Source organism: Triturus cristatus, chromosome 7, assembly GCF_964204655.1.
Source record: "Triturus cristatus chromosome 7, aTriCri1.1, whole genome shotgun sequence".
Classification (NCBI taxonomy): Eukaryota; Metazoa; Chordata; class Amphibia; order Caudata; family Salamandridae; genus Triturus; species Triturus cristatus.
In genome coordinates this window covers 1,146,156,495-1,146,182,675 of record NC_140590.1, presented here as the reverse complement: position 1 = coordinate 1,146,182,675, position 26,181 = coordinate 1,146,156,495, and positions in this window count along the sequence as shown.

Sequence of the window (26,181 nt, the reverse complement as noted above, 5' to 3'; positions counted from 1 at the left end):
GGTAAAGTGCACTTGTGGCCGCAATCAGAAGTGTGACTCCGATTCTCCCACGGGCGGGCCGCAGAACGCCGGGCGGGAGGGCATTCAGGGCGGTTCACCTCTACACAGGCTATAAAGTTAAGAGCATAAATCAGGTTGTCTCACAGGGATCTATTCTATCTATCCCCGCCTCTTTTTACCATCCAAAAACGATAAAAGCTGTTTGGCATGAAATTTCAAGTCGGCCTGGAAACGTGCGTGCAGCTGCATTCGCAAGCATTTCCGCTTGCACTTCATACACGTGTGTAGCGCAGCGCCGCCCCCAAAATAGTGCCGCCTGGGGCGGACCGCCCCCACCGCCCCCCCCTAGCTACGCCCCTGGTAACAGAACCTGTTGAAAGCCAGTCAAGTCACTCCATCCTGGATTCCCCTGGATGTCTAGTTTTCCAAAATGTATAGGTTTACTAGGTTTCCCTAGGTGCTGGCAGAGCTAGGGTTCAAAAACTACAACTAGGCACTTTGCAAAAAAGGTCATTTTTCACTGTAAAAATGTGGTGTGTCCACGTTGCGTTTTGGGCTGTTGTGGGCACTAGGCCTATCCACACAAGTGAGGTGCCATTTTTCTCAGAAGACTTTGGGGAGCGCGGAGTGGGTGGAATTTTGTGGATCCACGGCGATTCCAGAACTTTCCACCACAGATATGTGAGGAAAATGTGTTTTTTTGACAATTCTTTAGGTTTGCAAGGGATTCTTGGTAACCAAACCTGGTGAAAGCCAGCCAAGTCACCCCATCCTGGATTCCCCTGGGTGTCTAGTTTTCAAAAATGTATAGGTTTGCTAGGTTTCCCTTGGTGCCGGCAGAGCTAGGGTTAAAAAACTACAGCTAGGGACTTTTCAAAAAAAGGGTCATTTTTCATTGTGAAAATGTGATGTGTCCACGTTGCGTTTTGAGCCGTTTCCTGTCGTGGCCACTAGACCTACCCACACAAGTGAGGTACCTTTTTTATCAGGAGACTTAGGGTAACACAGAATTGTAGAGCAACTGTTATTACCTATTGACTTTCGATGCATTTCTGCCTTCCAAATGAAAGACAATGTGTAAAAAAGAAGTCATTTTGAAAAATGACCTATAATTCTCATGCTAGTATGGGTACTCCCAATTTCGGATATGTGCAAATATCTACTGTTTCTAAACTCTATATTTTGTTCCCATTTCAGAAATACATAAGTGTCTTTCATACCGATTTTTCCATGTATACATTTTCCCAAAATAATTGCTATATACCCGGTGCATAATAAAAAACCATTGCAAGACGCTGCTCAGTTTTCGTCGGGTTCTTGGTTTACCTACAAGTCCTATATATCCCCACAACTAGAAAGGTCCAGCGGATGTGACGGTATATTGCTTTCAAACAGCTATCATAATTAGAAGAAGGTACAGGTGAAAACGTTGGCACGAATGGCTGTTTTTTTCAACTCATTTTCAATTTTCCCTATATTTAACTGTTAGTTTCTATAAAGAAATCTTGAAGGATCTACACAAATGACCCCTTGCTGAATTCAGAATTTTGTCTACTTTTCTAAAATATATAGCTTTTCAAGATCCATTATTGCTTTCATACCCATTTCTACCATTAACTGGAAGGAGGTTGAAAGCACAAAAAATAGCAAAAATAGGCTATGTCCCCGAAAAATGCTAAAACTATGTAAAAGATTTTGGTTTTCTGACAAAAGTCTGCTTGTCCCTGAATACTGGGAAGATGGTGATTTTAGCACCACAACCGACTATTTTGATACCATTTGCAGGAAAAAAAACAGACGCTTTCATCTGTAGCCCTTTTTTACAATTTTTCCCCAAAAAAACAAATGTACCTGTATCTTGGCTAATTTCTGGGTCTCCTCCAGGGGAATCCACAAACCCTGGGTACCTTTAGAATCCCCATGATGTTGGAAAAAAGGGTGCAAATTTGGCATGGATACCTTATGTGGTCAAAAAGTTACAGGGGCCTAAGCGCAATCTAACACAAATAGCTAAAAAAAAAGCCTCAGCACGGGGGGGGGGAGGCCTAGCAGCAAAGGGGCTATATGGACTGTTCCCATCTGACACACCTACCAAGAAACTTTACATATGGCAACAAGATTTGCCCTATGGAGAATGCTTTTTAGCATGGTTGGGATATAAAATATGTGTTGCAGATGGAAGGTAGTGACCATCACCTACTGCACATAGCAATAAGTACTGGGTCCAAGCAAAAAACTGATCAAGTCCTCCTCTGAAAGTGGAGTACCTGAGTCGCCTTAGAACGAGGTGGACAGAGACAGATTTAATGCTGTAAAAAGAATTCCAGCAACAGTACATTGCAATTGGTGATGAGGAGGTACCAGTAAAATTTGTTGCCTGGTATGAGGAAACGATTAAACGGGTGATATCATGTTTAAAAGTTAACCTAAAGGTAATTAAACTTAAGGAAAATAGGGAAAGGATTGGAAGTGTGATAAAAACCTGTGGCTTGATGATGAATGTAAAAGACACACAATTTATGGACGGAATGCAGAACAAATCAAAACATTCACCCCCAGTCAAGAGATCTGGGTTAAATCCATCATTCTTTTGCTCACCGTGCCACCCCAGTTTAGACCTGGCCATATGCAAATCAGTCTTGACCCTGTGCCTCATGGGAACAGTCCAGCCCGAACTGCCAAGCCAGATCCTCCCTGGACCGGAAACAAGCATCCTAGGACCGGTTACGGGGTTTCACCCCTCTTCAGCCAGGATAGCTTGATTCCAGTGGCACGGTGAGCCCAGGACCCACGTCTGGACATACCTGGCGCACTTAGGGCGAGAAAGCAAAAGACACACAATTGATGGACGGAATGCAGAACAAATCAAAACATTCACACCCAGTCAAGAGATCTGGGTTAAATCCATCATTCTTTTGCTCACCTTGCCACCCCAGTTTAGACCTGGCCATATGCAAATCAGTCTTGACCCTGTGCCTCATGGTAACAGTCCAGCCCGAACTGCCAAGCCAGGTCCTTCCTGGACCGGAAACAAGCATCCTAGGATCGGTTTCGGGGTTTCACCCCTCTTCAGCCAGGATAGCTTGATTCCAGTGGCACGCTGAGCCCAGGAACCACGTCTGGGTATACCTGGTGCACTTAGGGCGAGAAGCAAAAGACACACAATTGATTAATGTAGGCGCTAAAAAAACGGGCAAGAAAATTTGAAAATCTACAAGGCTTTCCAGAAACAATGAGTTTATAGAACAGCTTGCTGTAGTAGGAAGAGAGCATAAAGGCTTAATAATGAACAAGAAGAGATGGCATCAAGAAGAATGCTGTAAAGCCATGTTTGAAGTAATTGAGTCCAAGATTTTTTAGAGGTTCTGGGCCATAGTAAAAAATGGGACAGGAAAAGAGCAGGGAAAACTGAGGTGCTTGGTGAGAGAAGATTCATGGGGATTGTATTTAGAGGAAATATACAACTATGGGGCTGTCAATGGGCAGTGCCCAGCTGTATTTAATATAGATGATTAAAAAAGGACGCTGTTTCCTATGGGGACAATAAAAAAAACAATTAAAACATCAATACTGACAAGAGTCGCTGGCCTAGATAATCTACCTGTGGTAGTAGTTAAAAACAAATAGTGATTGGTGGTACAGCTTGTTCTAGCTATTGTTTCAAAGAAATAAAAGGACAGGCACTTTTCTGGATAGCTGGGAGGATGTTGTTATCAAACCAATATATATAAAGGGGACACTTCTTTATTTCAAAATTATAGGCAGATTAATTTACTAGATGTGGGTGGGGCTGTTGAAAGAGTGGGCTGAGCTCAACTCAGTAATTCCGATTGAGCAAGGGGGGTTTAAGGAGGGATACTTTACTCTGGATCATTGTTTTAGTTTGTGGGCCTTAAGTCAAAAATCCCTGGAACACCCAAGGCCTCCTCCTGTTATTAGAAGAAATGCATAGAGGAAGCTGGGCACAGGCAGAAATCGATATCCAAGGATCACAGTCAGGAAGAATGCATATTATGTATGGCCCGAGACACGAATGGGCATTGTCCCCACTCTTATTTTCATTGTTTTTAGCAGATAAACCTAGTTTATTTGGAAGATCAAATGGTTTTCACCCTAAGATGAATGGCACCTATATTAGTTGTATTCTTTATCCTGATGACCTAGTCATTTTGGACATAATTGTTTTGCAGACAAAGTTAGATGCTTTTTCAAAATATTTCAAAAAGAAAAAGCTGACTATTGATTTGGAAAAAAAACTAATATGCAGTCATTGGAGAAAAAGTTGATGTTTAAGTGGTTCAGTCACAATGCAAAAGTAGAGGTGGTAAGTAGATACAATTACCTAGGGATTTGATTCAGGGATAAATTGGCTTGGAAAGACCATACTGAAGCATTACAAGTAAAGGCCCTATTGACTACAAGTGGTCTTAAGAATTTTGGAAGAGAGTATGGAGGGCCCTCTTCAAGACCTGTTTTGGTTGCTTACCAATCTACGATTAGGCCTCAATTCCATTATGGTGTGGAGAGGCTCTGCCTAAGCTGTAAATGTAATTGGGATTTAGAGGAAAGTAGATGTTTGAAAAGACTTCTATGTTTACCACTGCCTGTTATGATTCAAGCTGTAAGGGAGGAAACGGATCTAAGAGCTTGGAGTTACCTAGCTTTTACTCGCGTAATTAGATTTTGAAAACATTTAGAGCAGGATAAAGCTCTTAAAATCTCCACTTTAAGTCAACAGTAGATTCATAATAGGGAACTAAAATGGGCCAGGTCTGTAAGGAAAATGATTATTGGTCTATGCAATGAGTTACCTTTAACATATAACCTGTAGAAACTATGAAAATGAGCAAAAGTGACCTACCACTGCTAGCAATAAGTATGTCAAGGGACAATTATATGCACTATCTGGATAGTAAGAGATCTGTATGCCATTTAAGAACAACCTGGATGGAGGTAGTAACATTCCCATATTTAGAAAATATACCCAATGTATTTGATCTAGTGTAAACTCTGCTTTAACTTCATCTTTTCAAATAATTCTTCTACAAGGTAACAATATTTGTAAGTGTGGTATGAACATGAAATGGAATTCCAGCCACATAATTAGACTGTTTGGGTTTTTTGAGCATTGTCTATTATGGCTAGATCCATTTAAAGGAAATATAAAGTTAGGGATAGGAGACAAGCTGCTTCCCTTTTACTGGATATGAGATGTCTGGCTGTAACATGCGCACTAGGGAGATATGTGTTGTCTGTGAATGAAACATTAATGCAGGATTGATCCCAGAACCTGCTCATCGGATAAATGAATTTGACTTGTTTCAATAGTAGAAACACAGTGTTTTAACTTGTTTTAATATGATACAAATGTTATAATGTTTATTGTATATTTATTGAATTATGTTTTATTTTGGAAATATTTCAAGGACTAAGGTCCAATTAAGCATGGATTTGACACTGTCTGTTTGAATGTATCCTTCTACCTCCACTTAGCAGGAGGGACTACTTTGCTATGATACGCCTCAAGGTCCTCCTGCTGCTGGCTCCCTCCTGTGTCTCTTGCTATTGCTAATGCTGCACACGTTAGCAGATGAAATCCAGACCTATTGGCTTTACCAATGCTTGTTCGCAATGCCCAGGGTGGGGGTGGGGAGGTGAATAGGATTTTCTTTTTTTGCTCGCCACATAGCTAGCATTGTCCCTCATCAGAGGAGACCATCTCACTTTATATCCCTCTTACTTCCTTTAGAGACTCCCAGTCACAGAGTGCCCCATCCTATACATTGGAGCATCACCTACAGGTGTTTCCAGGAACAGTCACTGAAGCAAACAGCAGACAGGTGCTGAGATGCATAATTTACCATATGTGCTCCATCTCCTTTCTGCCTCCTGAAGGGGTCACCTGGGGGCATGGGGTGGAGTTGCAATTACCTTGTTCCCTCCACTGCACATCTGTTGTAGAGGCACCTTTGGAGATAATCAGGGAAGGGAAACAGCATTAGCCGGAAAGGATTAGGATGGGAACAACGGAAGAGTGAAAAAAGGAAGGAGAACAGGCCTGGGGCAAGATATGGATAAAAAGGAGGGAGAACGGAGAGTGAAGGAAGGAGAAAGTAGTGGAAATGATGGACAAGGGCGGGAGTGGAAGGATAAAAAAGAAGGTAATGGGATTTATGGAGGAGTGGTAAATCCACTGGTGGGAATCAGCTCCACCTGAATCACCTCATACTATCCCTATGGTGTGGTGTGGCGTGTGGCGTGTGGAAATATATTGTGCTGCCACCATGATGGAAGTTATTCCAGCAGACTGCTGAGAATGTACCTCATTGACCATTTTTTGTGACTGAACCACAGTGTAATCTCACTGGGAAGCGACCTGGGAATGTAGCTGCTCTCAACCCACCAGAAAATGTTACAAAAAAGAACTGAGCATTTTGCAGTACAATGTTCACATTAATCGGCTAAAAACCCAACACCATTTTTCTACGGGTAGTAAAAATTACATCACAAATAGCTGCAATGTGCCCAAAACTTAGGGGCAACTTTATGAAATTGTAACGCAGCACAGCAAGTCACCTTGCTACGCTGCGTTACAGGGAAAGGGCAGGAATGCGCCGTATTGAACACAAGGTGCATTCCAGCCTTTACCCCAGCACTTGCGCACAATGGGTTGCCTAGCACCAACGCAGGCACCCTTGCACCGGTGGCGGCTCCTTAGCTAAGCCGGAGGAGCGTTGCCCCACTGCTATTTGAGCAGTGCAAAAAGAAAAAGAAAATGATAATAACAAGACGCTATTATCATTTTATTTTCTGTGCGGACTGGAGCCAGGTGGGGGTGGGGCTGAGTAGAGTGAGGAGTGGTTTGCACTCAACTAAGTGTGCATGAATGTGTGGTTGGGCCTCTTTGACCGGCCAAACATTCATGCACACCTACCATGTTCTCCGCCTGGCTGTGTTGCACAGCCCGATGCAGAACATGGCAAGGCTCCCAGGCACTGTCTGAGCGCCAAACAGGTCGCTCAGACCAATCACAACGCTGCTCATGCAGTGGTGTGATTGGCTGGGAGAGTCTGCTTCCATTGCTGCTAGTGCAGACAAAGAGGACGGAGGAGAGGTGTGCAGGGGCTGTCGTGAAGGAAAGGTAAGTTTATTTATTTTCTTTTTGTTAACCATCCCCCCCGCTCCACCACCCCTGTTCCGAGGCAGCCCCTAATGCCTTGCTCATGGTGCAAGTGTGCCTGTGTTGCATTCAGGGCTGTTTTCGTGCAAGAAGGGACACCTTCCTGCAAAAAAACACTCCTTAAAGCATATTCCACTATCTAGTGTGCTACAGAATGCAGCACATATAGAAAAAGAAAACAATGAGGGTAAATTAAGATATTTCTCCTCGTTACTCCTCCTCAAGGGAAGGCGTATGTTTTTGGTGCAGTCCGACATCTACCAGTAATGGTAAATCTGGAAATGTGTCAAAATCCATGCGCGTTACATGGGAACACCCACATATCGCCCATGGAATCCCTCCAGGGCAGAGTAATGCATAGTGTCTCAGGGCAGAGTAATGCAACGCAGCGATTTGAGCTGTGCTGTGTTACTACTGATTTATCAAGCCACTTCCGTGCTTGATAAATCGCTTTTTCGGGGTTGCGTCAAGCATGCACGATGTTGCCTGATGCAAAAGCGACTCAACACCCTTCCTAAATATGGATCTTAGGGCACAACAAAAAACATGTTAGGAGTGTCTTAAGTGATACTCACTGTCACAATGCAAGCCCAATGCACTTTTGGAAATATGTTGCTTGAGAACAATGCCACGAGAAAAAAATATTTTTGTTTGCTAGTATAGCGCTGAAGCCACCCTTTACCAGCTTCAAACTGGTACACAGGAACAAGAACCCTGTCAACTGTTATTGAGGATTGTTTGTGGGTCACGCTGTGCGCTTAATAAAAACAAAGTGAAATACCACAGCGCTACTGTTTATTTATGCTTCTTGTTGAGCATGACCAGGCTGGGTCTGGCATGAGTCCTTTATGACACTTAAGTCTACAGCAGCCACATTTATTAGCAGTGATTTTACGTGCTATTTACCAAGAGCACAAAGTAATAAAATAATAACAACAAAAGGTAGCGGGCAGGCCATTTCTGTTGGCTGCTCACCAGTGGTGTAATGAAACTTGATGGGGCCCCCTGCAAAGTGCATGGAGGGGGGCTCCCGTGCTCCGGACACAGGCAGGAGCTCTCAGGCCCGCCCGTGCATGGTACTCGAAGGGGTTCCCTGGAACACGGGGCCCGCCCACACCATGGGGGCTGCGGGGGCTATTGTTACGCCACTGCTGCTTACACCCGGGACAATGATCAGGTTAAGACAGTGCTTAATTTGTAAAATAAAAAGTGCCAGGGTCCTGACCAGGAGGCCGCAGCAGCTTGCACCTCCCATTTCCCCTGTCATCGCTGCCAGTGGCGGTACCAAAACTACCACTAGCCATCTCTCTCGCCTGCAAGTGCCACAGTTCAGATTATTCCAGGTCCCCAAAGCTAAAGGAATGGTTTGGGAGGCAGATATTTGCAATTTGTTATGTATATTGTATTAAAAAACAACATTGTCTCCTCATCTCTAAATTAGATGAGCAGTGCCACCATGTGACAGAGTATAATAAGTGTAATAATGACAATTAAGTGCCGGTGCTGAGCAGCGGAAACCAATGAAGTGCTGGTGTTGAGCACTGGAAACCACCGGCTCAATTTAAGCTCTGGTTAAGAGTTCGGATCCCAGCAAGTCTAGACCAGCACGAAAAGGCCTGCAAGCTACTTAGCAATCAAATTCTGCATTTTGATCATTTCCAATGCCATGCAAAATGCAGAGTTCTGGGCATTACAACGGTACATTGTTTTGCAATTTATTAAATCACCAGCTGAATAGAACGCCAGTCACTTTCCCCATATTTCCAATACCTTTCTAGTTTCCTCTTATTGCCCTTCTATCTCACTAGCCAGCCTCACCACTTCAAAAACAGTCTGAAGATTACCACTAAATGTACAGGAAAGGTGTCTAGTGCAATAATGTTTGATGCACTCCCTAATGACCACGTTGCCATGGTTTCCCTCACTACCACCCTTTAACAGCGTCCCTCAAGTCTCCATAGTCACTCACTCTCAGATGCATTAAATTTATTTTATAGTGCCTCTCACATCAGTGTAGTGTATCAGAGCACTTTACATCACACGCATTACACAGAGACAATCAATCATAGGAATACAAGGTGTAAGAGTCACATGTCATTCATACTGGTAGGCAATCTAGTTTAATGGTGCTTGGTCTGGAGAAGCACAAACTCAGAATTTAAAAGGTAACGCCGTGGTTGGCTGTTCTGTTCAATAATCAGAATACATTTTAATCCAAATGAACCCCTTTTCCAACATTAGGATAATGAAAGACTGGGGAAAAAATCATAAAGCTCTAATCTATACCTTGTAGTTTGCATGCAGGTCTTTGATGACTGTTATAGCTCACTGTTCTATGTTAGGATTTTAACTGAAAGTAACAAAAGGATCTCTCAGACAAAAACAGTAACCCACTGATCTATTTGCATTATATTCACTTTGTGATCTGAATGGTGCATTTTCTTTGCAGCAGGCATATTAACCCACTGCGCTACCTTACCATGAGTCAAAACGTCCACTAGACAAACCTCCGATCTCTCTCTAGGAAGAACATTAATCACCAGAGTTATCTTGACATTTTTATTGTTGCCTGAAAATTTCTGGATGCCAGGAACGCGGCAGCAGGTGCTTTTCAAACCATAATATACATGCAAACACGACACCCCGCCCAAAGTCAGCACCTGGTGCGGTCGCACCGTTTGCACCACCCTAGAACCGGCCCTACTCCTTTCAGAGAGCCACGGGGCAAGCAGGGATTACTGGATATAATGTAGGTGTGTCCTTTGCCAATCTCTTGTACAACAGGTTCAAGCCACAAAGTTGGAGTCAGAAAAAGTAAAGCAAACAGAGGTCATCAAATATAAACAAGCATTGACAAATCCAATAGGTCAATATTTTTTGCCAATGCTCTGAGGCATAGGCCAAAAACAAAGAGACTATAAAGGCATCCTGGGACAGCTGTTTTATTAGTTATACGCCAGTGGTGCAGGCTGCCGGTAGGGAGCTCAGCTTTTCTCCGCTTTTTTTTTTAAACCCTGATTTTAAATCATAGCTCATATCTCGCTTTCCTTTCTGTATTTCTATATTGTCCCACTTTCCCTGGTCCGCCGCTGTTTGCCTTACAGCGGAGGGAAGCAGAACTCGCCACCTCATTTACACGCCTTATTAACACGCCAAGCACACTTCCGGCTGGGTTAGCAGCCTAGTGCACAGAAAGGCATCCTGCTGTATTAAGCAGTCGTTGGGACGGATGGGTAGCTGTGAAGGCTGCCGGTAGGGAGCTCAGTTTTTTTTAAACCCTGATTTTAAATCATAACTCATCCCTAGCTTGTTTTCTGTATTACTAAACTGTCCCGCTTTCCCTGGTCCACTGCGGCTTGCCGTGTGACGGAGGGAAGTGGAACTCACCACCTCATTTACATGCCTCATTAACACACCAAGCACACTTCTGGCTGGGTTAGCAGCCTAGTGCACAGAAAGGCGTCCTGCTATATCAAGATGTCAATGGAACGGACACACAGTGGACGTGCGCAGCGGGCGCTAAAGGCAAGCCCGTCAGTGCTCTTCCACACTCGGACCGCTCTCAGCGCCAGCTACGCTGCCAGTTACAAGCCAGATACATCTTCCCTTAAATCCAAACTCCAATACACCAGGGACTTTATATTGAACTTAAAAGTTTCAGGTAGGAGACGCCAGGGTCTGCTTTTTGACCCCCACTCAGTCCAGGGCTCATCGCACTGCCTCCACTGTAGTCACACATTTCAGTTCTCGCCACAGCCCACTAGGGTACAGCGGGTTCCTTCTGATTCTCCTAAAGGGGACCTAAGACTCCCAACTGTTTGTGTACTTATCAATACAAGGTCATTAATTAAAAATGCTATTGTCTTTCGCCAGTTTTTAGAAACCCACCAAATTGATATAGCCTTTATCACTGAAACATGGGCCGATGACTCCTCTGACCCAGACCTACTTATGGCCTTACTAGCAGGCATAGCATACATAAGGTCGATAGAGTGGGTAGGAAAGGGGGTGGCATAGCTCTAATTCTTAACTCCAGCTTTAAATCATGTATTGAAAAGCTACCTGATAACCTAGATTGTGAAGAACAGGATTTCAGGATTGAATTAGACAGTCAACACCGCTCAATGGTATTCTACTTTATCGGCCACCCAATACCAGGGCTCCATTTATTGATAGTCTAGGTCATCTCTTAACACACAAGGCTGATCAATCCGACTTCATCATTTTGGGCGATTTTAATTTTCATATGGATAATGCCACCGATCCGGACACAGATGCGCTCCTTGATCTGCTGGCCAGCGTAGCATTATGCCAACTTGTCAAAGGCTCAACCCATTGCCTTGATAGGATTTTTTCTGATAATCCTTATCTAAGCTGGATCAGCTCCCTTCCTTTAACCTGGTCTGACCACAAAGCTGTCCTCTTTGAAATCTCATTACCTCGTAGGTCATGCTCCAATCAATCTGGGGAACCCTTCGTTAGTCGTCCCTGGAATAAAATAGAGGCAAACCAGTTAAATTTGCGGCTCTCAGTCACCTAAAATGTCTGTTGACTTGGAAACTGCAGTAGCAAACTACCACTCTTAGCTCAAAACGACAATGAGAGATCTAGCCTCACCAAAAAGTAGCCGGCGCCTTAACCGCGCACCTTCAGAACCCTGGTTCAATGATACCTTCAAAGTTCAGACACAACTCTGTCGTAAACTGGAGAGGAAATGGAGACTGGAGGAAAGCACTTCACCAAAAGTAAATACAATTTGCCCGTTCAAGTTTATAAAAATCTTATCCTCAGGGAGAAAGCTGCCTGTTTCACTGAGAAAAACAGAGCGGCCAATAGATGCCCTAAAACATTATTTTCCACAGTAAAAAATGTAGCCAAACTCCCAATTCCACAGAATATCTATGTGAGTCAGGGATTCTGCAATTCCCTTGCAGAATCCTTTCAACATACGGTCAAGGCTGTTTTTAACACCTTTGTGGACCAATCCAACGATCTGGCACAGTCTCCCGCCCAACTTAGTAAGATACAACCCACAGCGAGAGTAGTTTTTTCAACTCTCTCCTCCTTTACGGTCTTGACCACTGAACAGATGACCAAAATAATTACTGCAATTAAATCTGTCCCCCCCTCAGATCGTTGTCCCCTGAAAATTCTGCATTTGTCACTGGAAACTTTAGCCTTTCCCCTCACAGCTATTTTTAACGCTATGTTTTCCGCTTTTCGGTAGAGTGGAAGAAAGCTTTTATACTCCCTCTACTAAAAAAAAAACAGTCTGGACGCTAAGGACACCCTAAATTACAGGCCCATATCTAGACGTCCTTTCCCTTGAAAAAAGTGATGGAACAGGCCATTAACACTGAACTGTCCTCCTTTGTTAATCAGAATGTAATCTTGGACCCCTCCCAATTTGGCTTTCGGGCCCCCTAAAATACAGAACTGGCACTCATTTCGGCCACTGAGGAGCTCAAGCGGACGCTAGATGGAGGGGAGCACTGTCCTGACCCTCCTGGATTTATCAGCAGCTTTTGATACGGTCAACCATGAGCTGCTGCTGGACCATCTGCCTCCATTGGAATCAGGGCTTAAGGGCTCTCCCTGCTGCGTTCCTTTCTGTCAGAGCGGTCTCAGCAGGTTGAGCTGGGTAGCTATCAGTCTTCCCCTTTCACATTGCTGTGTGGCGTCCCTCAGGGATCTTCCCTGAGCCCAACACTTTCTAATCTTTACGTCACTCCTCTGGCCAAATTGATAAAAAATTACGGATTTGCCCTTGTCTCGCATGCAGACAATACTCAAATATCAGTGAGCAGTTCACTCAGCTCTACAGCCACCAGATTTCATGACTGTATGAGCCAAATAGGAAGCAGGATGACAAACAACTGTTTGAAACTTAATTCCTCGAAAACCAAGGTCCTCATATTTGGCAATAATCCCTCTATCTGGACTGACAGCTGGTGGCCTGTCCAACTTGGCTCCTTACCTACGCCAGTACTTAAAGCAAAACATCTCAGAATCATCGTAGATACCAAGCTCTCTTTTGAAGTACAGATCAATTCCACCACTTCGGTCTGTTTCTTCATTCTTAAAATTCCCAGGAAAATACTCCCCATGATTCCTCTAGAGTTAAGAAAAACCATGGTATCTGTACTGATATCATCAAGGCTGGAGTACTGAAATGCGCTGTTTACCAGCACTTCTAAACGCAGTATCCAGAAGTTACAGACTGTTTAAAATGCTGCAGCAAGAGTACTTTCAGGAATCTCTAAATTTGACTCTGTGACCAATGTCCTAGCGCATCTACACTTGCTGCCAGTAGCAAAACGGATCCATTTCAAATCCCTCTGCATTGCATTCAAATCATTGAACAATTTAGGGCCAATGCAACTGGCTAACCATTTTAAACCCTACATCCCAGCAGGATCCCTCAGCTCAGCTGAGCTAAGGAATCTTGCTGTTCCAAGAAAAAAAAGGGCCAGGTGGGGTGGTAAGAGCTTCACCAATACAACAACCAAACTGTGGAATTCCTTACCAACATCACTCAGAGAATACCGCCGCCGCACTACAGGTACCAGAAGGCCTGCTGGCCCCGCCCACTGGGGCAGGGCCCTGGAATTGATATATGTGTGGGGAATGCCGTCTGAAGTTAAGTAGTTGCACAGCCATTGAGAAAGGGAACCCGAGTTCCCGAAACGAGTCTAGCGGCCGTTGAACTGATGCCTGTGTTCATGTTGCATTCTGCTGGCAAGTTAGCTCCATTAAACAGATGAAATACTTACCTGCCTGCGGCTTCTTTTCTTGAGGGCTAACCTTTGTTGTGGATGTTTAGCGACTGAGCCCAGCCTCGAAGAGAAGCCCGCCGCGTGGAAGCGGACCAATGATGGTGTCAAGATGGTGTCAGCGCAGGGAGGCAGTTTCACGGATGTCAACTGGAAAGCGGGGCAGTATGTGTACTGGACTTGGCATCTCCCCACGTGGGTTTATTTTATTATTTTTTCTGCCACCAAAGACGGACTCACTTGAGAATACTGCCGCCGCACTACAGGTACTAGAAGGCCTGCTGGCCACGCCCACTGGGGCAGGGCCCTGGAATTGATTTATGTGCGGGGAATGCCGTCTGAAGTTAAGCAGTTGCACAGCCATTGAGAAAGGGAACCCGAGTTCCCGAAACGCGTCTGGCGGCCTTTGAACTGATGCCTGTGTTCATGTTGCATTCTGATGGCAAGTTGGCTCCATTAAACAGATTAAATTCTTACCTGCCTGCGGCTTCATTTCTTGAGGGCTAACCTTTGTTGTGGATGTTTAGCGGCTGAGCCCAGCCGCGAAGAGAAGCCCACCACATGGAAACGGACCAATGCTGGCGTCAAGATGGTGTCAGCGCGGGGAGGCAGGTTCACAGATGTCAACTGGAAAGCGGGGCAGTATGTGCACTGGACTTGGCATCGCCCCACATGGGTTTATTTTATTATTTTTTCTACCAGCAAAGACGGACTCACGTGAGAATACCACCGCCGCACTATAGGTACCAGAAGGCCTGCTGGCCACGCCCACTGGGACAGGGCCCTGGAATTGATTTATGTGCGGGAATGCCGTCTGAAGTTAAGCAGTTGCACAGCCATTGAGAAAGGGAACCCGAGTTCCCGAAACGCGGCTGGCGGCCTTTGAACTGATGCCTGTGTTCATGTTGCATTCTGCTGCCAAGTTGGCTCCATTAAACAGATGAAATACTTACCTGCCTGCGGCTTCTTTTCTTGAGGGCTAACCTTTGCTGTGGATGTTTAGCGTCTGAGCCCAGCCGCAAAGAGAAGTGCCGCATGGAAGCGGACCAATGTTGGCGTCAAGATGGTGTCAGCGCGGGGAGGCAGTTTCTTGGATGTCAACTGGAAAGCGGGGCAGTAAGTGTACTGGACTTGGCATCGCCCCACATGGGTTTATTTTATTATTTTTTCTGCCACCAAAGACGGACTCACTTGAGAATGCCGCCGCTGCACTACAGGTACCAGAAGGCCTGCTGGCCATGCCCACTGGGGCAGGGCCCTGGAATTGATTTACGTGCGGGGAATGCAATGCCGTCTGAAGTTAAGCATTTGCACAGCCATTGAGAAAGGAACCCAAGTTCCCAAAACGCATCTGGTGGCCTTTGAACTTATGCCTGTGTTCATGTTGCATTCTGCTGGCGAGTTGGCTCCATTAAACAGATGAAATACTTACCTGCCTGCGGCTTCTTGAGGGCTAACCTTTGTTGTGGATATATATATATGTCTGTGAGCAAGGGCGGATGCCCGAAACGCGTCAGATTGGTGAAACTCGGCTCTAAATAAAATAAAATAACTGTGCCTTACTTTGGATTTGCGTGGCTTCCATTCTTAATGGATACGGATCTCTGTGGAGCTACAATTGTGGAATATATATATATATATATATATATATATAACCTACTGGCGGTCGACAGTAGGTAGTTATAGTTAGAACCTATTTTCTATAGGAAATCGGCAACATTCTATTCCCAATAACTTTGGCGCCGGCTGACGAATCTTCGCGAAATTTTCCTGAAAATCTCAGGGTGATTCGTCAAGCGGGGGCCGAGGAAAAAGGGGGGTCCCAAAACGTGTTTTCCCCATGCAATTTTCCATAGGAACCTTTAGTCGCAGCTACAGCCCAAACTGCTGAACGGAATTACACCAAATTTGGCAAAAAGGTAGCCCTTGGTTCAGAATCGTGCCTTTTGGTTAAATGGTGAAAATCAGTTCAGTAGTTTTTAAAATATTAATGGAAAAAGAAATATATTTATCTGTGCGGAGTCTAACCACACATCTCATCGTGAGATCTGATTGGCTGTCAGCACTTCATCCAAGAAGTGTTGGCAGCCATCTTGGGACCAATATACATGATAGCACCTCATTAAAAAGCATTGCAGTTAATAGAAGGATTTAAGACTTTAGTTACATTATAAATCATTTGTTGATGGTACCATAATCATTTTAGGAATTGTGGTGTGTTCTAAGGTGATTTTACCATGTGAAGAAGCCTTCTGCTGGGATATCATGAATCATGTTTGAGAGAAAACTATTTTCTCATGCTTTTCCCACAGAGGTTTGGAAGGTGATCTATATGCTAAACTGAGAGCATATTTTCTGTAAATTCACATTATCTTTCTCAGTCATGTGAGAATGAATTCTACAGCAGGAGCGGAGGGGAGGATTATGCATTTCTTTCCTTACTTTTTATTAACCAGCATGTTCAAAGACACAAAAAAAAAACAGGAGAGAAGGGAACCATGCTTGAGAGCGCCAAATCGGGGTTATCAGGATTAAGGAGGCCTTCTGTCGACAAACCTGTGCCGCCACCCTCTGAATGAACAAGAATGGTGGGAAGGCGTAAGCCCGCATCGACGACCAATCTTGGAGAAAAGCATCCACCGCCTCCGCCCCGGGATCCGATCTCCAGCTGAAGTATCTGGGAAGCTGGGCGTTCCATCTGGAAGCGAAGAGATCCACTTGGCGGGGGCCCCAAGAGGCCATCAACAATCGGAAGACTGCTGCATCCAGCCTCCAATTGCTGGCATCCCGGAAGTGCCTGGAGTTCCAGTCTGCAACCGAGTTCTGAGTTCCCGGGAGGTATTCGGCCATCACCGAAATCTGGCGCTGAAGGCAGTAATGCCAGAAGTCCTTGTCTAGTTCCACCAGAGCTCTGGACCGCGTACCACCCAAGCGGTTGATGTATTGCACCGCAGTTGTGTTGTCCATCCGGAGGAGCACACAGCAAGACATTTTGTCCTTCTTGAAGGACCGAATAGCATAGGAGCCCGCCAGGAGCTCCAGACAGTTGATATGAAGGGAAAGTTCCTCCTCCGTCCACCTGCCCCCCACGGAGGTCGAGCCACATCGGGTCCCCCAACCGAGGCGGCTGGCGTCCGACTCTATCACCAGATCTGGCTGCGACCCAAAGATCGCTCTGCCATTCCACGCCTCCATGTAGTCAATCCACCACTGGAGCTCCACTCTGGATTCCTGAGTCAGAGAGATCAACTGAGAATAGGTAAGGCCACTCCGCAGATGGCACGCTTTCAGCCTCTGTAGTGCACGGTAGTGCAGGGGGCCCGGTAAGATGGCCTGAATCGAGGATGATAACAAGCCAACTATCCTGGCCAGCTGCCGCAAGGAGATCCTGTTACTCCTGAGGACCTTCCTCAACTCTTTCTTGATTTTGCAAATCTTCTGCTCCGGGAGATGCAGGGTCGCCATCCTGGAATCTATCCTGAAGCCCAGAAAGGTCATGCTCTGCTGCAGGACTAATTCCGACTTCTCTCGGTTGATGGTAAACCCCAAGTTCTGAAGGAGGGAAATTGTGATCTCTAAGTGGGAGAGCAGTTGTGTTCTGGACTGATCCATTAGCAGAATGTCGTCCAAATAAATGATCAACCGAATGCCCATAGTTCGGAGGTGCTCCACCACCGGCTTGAGGATCTTTGTAAAGCACCACAAGCCGAGGACAGGCCAAATGGCAGAGTCGGAAACTCGAAAAACTTTGCTCTCCACTGAAACTGGAGGAACCTGCAGTGTGGGGAAAAAATGGGGACCGAGAGGTAGGCGTCCTTGAGGTCCAGACGCACCAACCAATCGTCCTGCAATAGAAGGTCTCTGAGGAGATGAATCCCCTCCATTTTGAAGTGGCGATAGACTAGCCACACGTTGAAGGCCCTGAGATTGATAACCGGCCGGTAGCCCTTGTCCTTCTTTTCCACCAAGAAGATGTTGCTTAAGAAACCCGTGGGATGGAGCTCTGAGAGGCATATTGCCCCTTTGGACAAAAGATCGTGAACCTCTCGTCCTGAGAAGAAAACACCATCGGCCGGGGTCTGACACCTTGAACCGGCGTTCCGTAGAACTCTATGTGAAACCCTCTGACAGTTTCCAGCACCCAAGGGTCTAAGGTAATCTCTGCACACTTGTGAGAGAACAGGGAGATTCTCCCCCCCAACCGAACCGGGGCTAACAAGGCAAAGCTTACCGCTGTATCCACCGGCATTGTTGTGGATGCCTCCCCGGTTTCGGCTGTTCTTTCCTCTGCCACCCCGGGAGGGGTAGAAGGTCCCTTGTCGACCATCCTGTGATCCGTTATTGCGCTTGGCTTGGGCTCTATTAGGGCCTTGACTCGATTGACGGCCGGAGGAGCAACCCCGGCCCCACCGAAAACCTTCCCCGAAAAATCTTATTCATAGAAGCCTGCACCTTGTCCAGGGCCGAAAAAGTAGCCACAAACTTCCCTAACTCCTTGACGAACGGATCGCCAAAGAGGGAGCCTTGAGCTATCGGACCCGCTTCCGAGGAAGAGAGCTCCCCCAGCTTGGGATCAATCTTCAACAACAGGGAACGGAGGCGCTCGGCCGAGAGAGCACAATTCGCGTTGCCCAGAAGGCACATAGCACGCTGCGCCCATCCAGCCACCTCGTCCTCAGGAAGGGGCTCACCAGAATCTCGGGACCTCTCAGCTAACTCTATAACCTTAGTCAACGGTCCCACCACATCCAAGAGCTTGTCCTGGCATGCTCGCCACGATCTATCTATCCCCTTCTTGGGATCCTTCATATATTTTGAGAAGAAAGTACACAATCTGGGGTCAAACTCGGGGGTCAGAGTGACTCCGTTGGGAAGGGACGGTCTGGGGCATTCGGACCAAAGTCGGGCCCTAACCTCCTTATTAAGTGGTTGCCTTATCTTGTCAGCTACGTAATTGGCTACCTTCTAGTCCGGGACCCATTCCATGGACCGGGGCCTGTAGATGCATAGGGGATTAAACATATCGGCTGAGGGGCCTTCCCCTTCCCCCACTGATGAGGTAGAAGATTGAGGGCGCCAAGACCTGTCGCGCTCCTGGTACCCATTCGAGGAATCCCAATCATTCTCACATTCCACCTCCCCCATCTCGGGAAACCCCTCCTCAGGGTCGAAATCCGTGGCGCCATCGTCGCTGGTTTCACCGGGCAAGACCTCCTCCCGGAAGGGTGCATCACGAAGCGTGCGCGCACTCTTCTGAAACACTTCCGCCAGACAACTGAAGCCCTCAAGGTGCCCCACGTCACGCTTATGAACCTTGCGTGGGTGAATAGTAGACACACCGCTAGGCCCGGCTCCCCCGTCCCCTAGTATTCCAGTGCCCTTGAAAACATGGGCGGACAAACGGTCAACACGTGCCTGGGGAAGCCGGATCTCCTCAGAGGACAAAGATGGGGTGTAGTCATGCTCTCTCTGAGTCTGCATAGTAATAGGAGGTGAGGGCACCAGAAAAAAACGCCCCACTTTAGTTAAGGGGGGCCCACCCCCACGCCGGTGTCCAGAAGCTGCCACACACCGGTGAAAACCAAGCGCGGGGAGAAACCGGCAAATATGCAAAAAAAATTATTAATGGCTAAGCCTGTCACTCTTACCGCTAAAGCGGTGTCAGGCGAGGGGGGGGAAGGATCTAGGCACGAGCGGGAGACTGTTCTGATCCCGCAGTGCTTCACCGGCGCCGAAACGAAGAGCTGTGCTGAAGGTGCGAAAGGAGCGCCACCTAGTGCACCCGCTCCGTATAAAAAATAACGCGCTCGGGCCGAAGCCTACCGCGCTACACAATCGGAAGATAAACCTGCTAAATATATACTGCAACTAAAGCTGAACAAAGCAATACTGGTCACAATAATATCGCAACACAGCCAATCAAGCCAAGACCCCAAACCCAAAGTAAGGAGAGAAGGGACTTAACTGACGGGACAGCAGTGAAGAAAGAGGAAGGACTACGGTGGCTGCAACTTTTTATGGACTTCATTATCTCCTATGATTGGACTGTTGGTGGCCATGGTTACTCCCGAGGTTCATGAGAGTTGTGGTCTTTGTCATGTTTTTTTTTTGTGTCTTTGAACATGCTGGTTAATAAAAAGTGAGGAAAGAAATGCATAATCCTCGCCTCCGCCTCCTTATTAGAATTGAAACTTTCCTTCGTGCTAACTAGGACATTTCTCAGTCTGACATTCTTAGTAAAACATGTACATCCAACAAGGGCAGAGACTGTCAATTGATTCCTTTGTGTTCTACTGCAGCTTCCCAGAGTGTTCTAAAGAACAACTAGAGCGCTAACAGTCCTATTTATGACAAACGTATTGCACACCTGAAGCCATCTTGATTGGAAAAAAGTGGCAACTCTTAAAACATTTAATTTAAAAAGGAACAAAATGAGGGGGTTCATTTTGCCATAGAAAGTATGATGAGTGCTGCAGAAAGAAAAATTAGGGCACATTTTGAGTGACTTCTCAAATCCTCTTCTATTTCATTAAAAAATTCTGACATGCAGACTGAAACATGCACTTTGAATACCAGCAGCAGACTTCCCTGGTGAGCAGTAGCTTTACTACAGTGATCTAATGAGCAACTAGAGTGCTACCATTCTGAATTTATGGCAAATGTGTGACACATCTGAATGCCTTCTTGATGGAATCAAAGTAAAAAACTGAAAGTATTTCCTACTGAGGAGACTGTAGTAAATGAGGAAATTAGGAAACTTCATAACAAATAAGTCTCCCAAGATGGCCACCAGAGACAAAAGAGCCCAAATGTAGCACAAATATCACCCAGATGTAGCCCAAGTATAGCCCAATGACACAATGTCCTAGAGTGTTCTAAAGAACAACTAGAGCGCTAACAGTCTTACTTATGACAAAAGTATGGCACACCTGAAGCCATCCTGATTGGAATAAAGTGGTAACACTTAAAACATTTAATTTGCAAAGGAACAAAATTAGGGGGTTCATTTCGCCATAGAAATTATGATTAGTGCTGCAGAAAGAAAAATTAGGGCACATTTTGACTTCTCAAATCCTATTCTATTTCATTAAAAAATCCTGACATGCAGACTGAAACATGCACTTTGAATACCAGCAGCTGACTTCCCCGGTGAGCAGTAGCTTTACTACAGTGATCTAATGAGCAACTAGAGTACTAACATTCAGAATTTATGGCAAATGTGTGACATATCTGAATACCTTCTTGATGGAATCAAAGTAAAAAGCTGAAAGCATTTCCTACTGAGGAGACTGCAGTAAATGAGGAAATTAGGAAACTTCATAACAAATAAATCTCCCAAGATGGCCACCAGAGACAAAAGAGCCCAAATGTAGCACAAATATCACCCAGATGTAGCCCACATGTAGCCCAATGACAAAAGTGTGCAAAACACTTTTTATTTTTTGTGTTTTTGCAGTTTTATATAGTGCAAACTTGTCAGGTATTGGAGTGCTTTACAAGAGCATTGGTTACATCACACAAGAACAAATTCATTTTGGTTGTAGACATGGGGAGATTAAGTGATTTGACCAGAATCACAGAATGTCGAGCTGAAGCAGAAACTCCAACCTGGTTCCCCAGTTGCAAAGTCTGCAGCCCTGGAAGTAACACCACATCCTCTCCCCTAAGTGCAACATTTAATCAAGTGGTCAACTGCATAAAAAAATCTAAAGATAGCAAATAATTTAAAAGTGCTTTGTCGCTATTTGAAAACTCAGAAAATATGTCCTCATTTTAGTTTTTTAGAGCACTAACCATAATTTTGATGCAAATAAGACCCTCTCATATATGTAATTTCTAAAAGAAATGCTCTAGGTATTACAGTTTTGATTATATCAAGATGACGTCAGGCGTTCCACACTTTTGTAATAAATATAGAATGTTAGCAATCTAGTTGTTCATTAGGATACTGTTGAGAGGCAGAGGCCAGGGGCACAGACTCTGAAAATTGAAGGCAGGTAGGAGGGTGCAGAGTCAACAATTTGACCACACTGGGCAGGCAGGAAGGGCAGTGGCAGCACAACAGACTATGGAGGGCAGTGGAAAGGGGGGCAGGGGCAACAAACCAACAATACAGGACTGGCAAGAGAGGCTGTGGCAATATAATAGACCATTGTGGGCAGAAGGAAGAGGCAGTGGTAGTACAACCATACATGCCAACAGACCCAATTCAGCCAGGAAACGTCCAATGTTTTTAAGCTCAAATGGGCTTTATTTGATCTGTCTCCTGTCTACAATCTACTCTTTTTCAATGTAACTCAAAGGGGAAAATCAATACCACAGTTTTACTTCAAAATCTCCCTCTTACCAAGTTCAAAATGTTCGCAAGTATGGTACATTGGATCATGGAAGGCAGGAGGAATTGGGGTAGGGACATGGAGACGGTTAACAGAGGACAGGAGGGACATGGAGAGGTGCACCAAACTGACCCTACAGGGCAGGCATCAGGGTTTGCAGCAGCATAATACACCACACAGGGCATGCGGGACGGGAGTGCAGCACAACAATCCATAGAAAGCAATAGGGAGGGGACAGGACCATGCACATGGACAACAGAGAACAGAGGGGAAAAAGGTAATGGTAGCTAGCTGACCATAATGGACAGACAGGAGAGAAAGCTGCAGCATAACATACCATAAAGGGCAGGAGGGACAGATCAGGGGCATTACAATGGAACAGACAAGCCAGGAGGGAGGGAATAGGGGTCTGCATATGGAAACAGAGGTCTGGGGGCAAGGGGGCAGGGCAGGAGCAGCAAGATGACCATGGAGGTCAGGCAGGATGGGCACTAGAAGCAAGACACCATGGAGAGCAACAGTGAGACTATGATGGCATACACACAGATCATGGAGGGAAGGTGGGAGGGGGTCAGGGGCAGCCAGCTGACCACACAGGGAAGGTGGGAGGGGCCGTGGCAGCACAGAAGACTATGCATGGCAAGCGGGAGGGTTAGTTGCAGCACAATGGCTATGATGGTCAAGAAGGAGGGTGCAGGGGCATGCACAAAGAACCATGGCGGATAGAAGGGAGGGTCAGGACCTGGGCACAGACACGAGAGTTCAGGGGAAGGGGCCCCACAACAGACCACGAGGGGCAGGCAGGAGGAGCAGTTGCAGCACAACAGATCAGGCAGGGCAGAAGGATGTGGCATTAAAATGGACCATGGAGGACAGAAGGAAGGGGATAGGGGCAAGGAATGTGGACAGGCAGGGTGGAGATGGCAGGGGCAGGTTACAGTCATTTGACAATGCTAGGCAGGTGGGAGGGGAGTGGCAGCTCAACAGAACACTCAGAGTAGATAGGAGTGGCAGGTCCATGGAACATGGTGGACAAAAGGATGGAGCAGGGGCATGCACAAAGACATCTGAGGGCAGGGGAAAGGAGAATAGGGGCAGCAAGCTAAGCACAGAGGCTAATCAGGAGGTCAATGATGGGGCACAGAATTGGGCAATGGGGGGCAGAAGGAGTGGACTGGTACATCATGCTAAATGGAGGGCAGTGGCAGCACATCAGACCATGCTTGGCAGGAGGGAGGAGGCTAGTCCATGGATTCAGACAACAGAGGATAGGGAGGAGGTGGATGGGGCAGCAAGCTAACTGTTCAGAGAAGGCGGGAAGGCCAGTGGCAGAACAACGGCCCCACAGGGCTGTAATAAGGGAGCAGGGACATGGACTTGGACAATGGATGGCTAGGAGGAGGGAAGGCAGGAGCAGCAAGCTTGGGTAGGGGCAGCACAATGCCAGGCCCTGCTTCCACCCCCCACCATCCATTGTGATATGCATCTTACTTAACGTTAAAAAAAACCTAGAAATTTACTGAAAAAAACAAAGATTACAGGGACGGTATAGTTAGACTCAGATTTCACTCATACACAACCAGTGAAATTCAGCAGTTATAGTTACCTGAGTTAACTATAACTTACACCCCCGCAATGTACTGCTAATGACCTCAGACATGACATCATTCATGACATGGTCAGTTACATCACTCATGACATCACTCATGACATTTCAAATGAGCTGTGAATGGAATGGAACTATAATCACTAGAACTTTATTTAGGGATAGTGTGTGTATATTAACACCCCGTTTTTTCCTTTTCTTTCCTGTAAGAACCATTATAATATGCAACGTGCCCAGATTAATATGGCCGATAGCCTTTTACTTTAAGGTAATGTGTAGTCCATTGTTTATGTTGATGTTTTCAATTCTAAGTATGTTTATTATGAATAAGTCACGTTGACGAACATACAGGTATGGCGGTCACGGGGCAAGATATGCTGAAATGACATTGTATGCATATTAACACTTGTTTTCTTTTCTTTATTGTATCTATTCCTGAATTTTCACATCGTGACCAGGCCAATATGGCCGCCAGCTTTTTGGATTAAAGTAATGCACTGCTGATGACGTCATATATTACATCACTCATGAAATGGTCAGTGACATCACTGATAATATCACTGATGACATCTCAAATGACATCACTGATGACATCATCTACGTGATCATCTGATGACCTCCTCACACCCTAAAACACAGACTACCATTCTCTGAACCATAGACACACCAATACTAGTACAGCTACAATAGTCTGTGCACTATGCATGCAGACCTCTAATCAGCTACATAGCTTTCATACAGTCTTTAAAATACTCAGTTAGTACCTATGCAGTCTAGGAATCCTTCTGTCTGCCCCATGCACTTCTCCATTCAACCACCCAGCACTATCTACGTATCCTATCACTCTGCCAATACCTAAGCACTAATACATTTTGCATGCACTCTCTTTGCAGTACTGAAATTACTCGAGTTATTAGTCATATACTTAAGGAATGACCTAGCCACTAACACAAGTGCAGGTACAATATTTTGTACACTATGCATGCAGACCTCTAACCAGCTACATACTATTGATAGGCTCTTCTAAATACCCAGTTAGTACCTATGCAGTCTAGGAATCCATCTGTCTGTCCCATGCACTTCTCCATTCACCCATCTAGCACTATTTACGTATCCTATCACTCCACCAATACCTAAGCACTTATAAATTCAGCACGCACTTTCTTTGCAACACTGAAATTACTCCAGTTATTAGTCGTATACTTAAGGAATGGCGTAGTCAAAAACACAAGTGCAGGTACAATATTTTGTACACTATGCATGCACACCTCTAACCAGCTACAAACTATTGATACACTCTTCTAAATACCCAGTTAGTACCTATGCAGTGTAGGAATCCTCCTGTCTGTCCAATGCATTTCTCCAATCACCCATCCAGCACTATCTACTTATCCTATTACTCCACCAATACCTAAGCACTTATAAATTCACTATGCACTCTGTTTGTAATACTGTAATTATTCTAGTTACTAGTCATGAACTTATGGAATGGCCTAGCTACTAACACAAGTACATCTAGAATATTTTGTGCACTATCCAAGCAGACCTCTAACTAGCTACATACTATTGATACACTCTTCTAAATACCCAGTTAGTACTCATGCAGTGTAGGAATCGTCCAGTCTGTCCCATGCACTTCTTTAATCAATTATCTACCACTATCTACTTATCCTATCACTCCACCAATACATAAGCACTTATAAATTAAGTGTTCACTCTGTTTGCAGCACTGTCATCATTCCAGTTACTAGTGATATTCTATAAAAATGACCTAGGCACCAACACAAGTACACATAAAATATTCTGTGCATAATCCCTAAAAATCTCTAAGCAGATACATACTATTGGTGCACTCCATTAAATACTGAAGTAGTACCCATGCAGCGTAGGATACCTCCTGTCAGTCACATGCAATTCTTCAATCACCCATCCAGCACTATGTTCTTATTGTATAAGTCTGCCAATACCTAAGCACTTATGGGGCAGATTTACAAGCACCCTGCACCACCAGTACGTCACTTTTTGTAATGTAGTGATGGCGCCAGGCACTCCTTCATATTTACAAGGAGAGGAAAAGCCACCCTGCGTGGTTTTTCCTCTCCTTGTAAATACGACCCCTTCATACACAGAGCTTTGCGTTGAAGGGGCGTCCCATAGGTGTTGCTGTGGGTGTTCCCACGCAACACCCATAGAACAAGACACATCTCCAGATTTATAAGAAATCGTAAATCTGGAGATGTGTGTGAATGCTGCGCCATCCTAGAGTTGGTGTAGCAAGGCGCAACG